We start from the raw sequence: 1,395 nt of genomic DNA, 5'->3' as shown, positions 1-1,395 counted from the left end.
GTCATATTACTACACACACACACACACCACACACACACACACACACACACACACACACACACACAATTCCACATTACGTCGGAAATGAAATTGATAAGCACAATAAGTGAAATGATAAATAAATTTGAAAGAAATTACAACTTTTCCGTCCGGCAACATAATCATCAATTCCTACCGAATAACTGCTCCGTTTCTTCCGGATGGTCACTGATCTATTGGAAAAAGAAGAAATAAAATAATAGGAAAAGAAAAAGGTAGAATGAAAGAGAAAAAAAAAGAAAAAAACAAAATGGAAATTTATTTCAAATTTATTTTCAACAATTTCTGCATGACATTATTCGATTATACTGAATCTTCAAAATTTCCCGTTATTTCGTCTTATTTACTTTTGTAATATTTGAATTAATTGTAAAAATTAATTTTAAGAATTTAATTTTAATGATTTTAAGCATCAAATGAAAGTGATCAAACAATCGTATAAGTTGTTTGATCACTTTCATTAAACTTTTATTTACAAATTTGTGTAAATTCACGTTTTAATTAGTAAATCCTTCTCTTTATCTAATTACATTGAATTTTAGCCAGGTATTTATATCATCCAATTGCTATGTTAAATCAATGAAATGAATTTTCATAAAAAAAAAAAGGGAAGAAGCAGAAAGGAAATTTGTGTATGGTAAAGTAATAAAAGTTAACTAACAATTTCCTGATTATCATTTCTGTAAGCTTTCTGTCATTATCCTTTTCTTTTTTTTTGGTTTAATTTAATTTCACTCCTTTCCTTCCATCTCTATGCTATACTTTTTTTTCGAACTGGATTAGTTTCTCCACTTTGATTATAAATTTTTATCATTTCCAGTTGTTAATTATCATTCTTCACTTTGATTATAAATTTTTATCATTTCCAATTGTTAATTATCATTCTTCACTTTGATTACAAATTTATTATCATTTTCAGTTGTTACTTATCATTCTCAAACATTACGATCAATTTAAGAATGTTAATCATTTTTTTAATTGCATTTTTAATTAAACCATTTGTGAAATAATCGGAAATCTTTGTAACTAAACTTAATTTTACTTAATTTGTTCGTAAGTTATTTGCTTTAGAAGATTAATAATATTATGAACAATGAATATAAGTTGAAAATTTACCAATTACTGTTTTTTGCAAGAATATATGCATTCAATTAATTTTTTTTTTTAGAAATTAAATATGTAAATTTCCCTCCTTCTCCCTCTTTTCTTTTTTCCCTTCCTCTTTCTCTTCTGCTCTTTTTATCACAATTTGTAGCCATTGAAATATTTGGATAAAAAAATGAAAAGGAAAGAGAAAAAAGAAGGAAGAAGGAAAACGTGGTAAAAGTGAAGACAATCAAGCAAATTTCTTCAAGG

Source organism: Loa loa (genome assembly GCF_000183805.2).
Source record: "Loa loa unplaced genomic scaffold supercont3.499, whole genome shotgun sequence".
Taxonomy (NCBI): domain Eukaryota; kingdom Metazoa; phylum Nematoda; class Chromadorea; order Rhabditida; family Onchocercidae; genus Loa; species Loa loa.
This window is presented reverse-complemented; position numbering follows the sequence as displayed.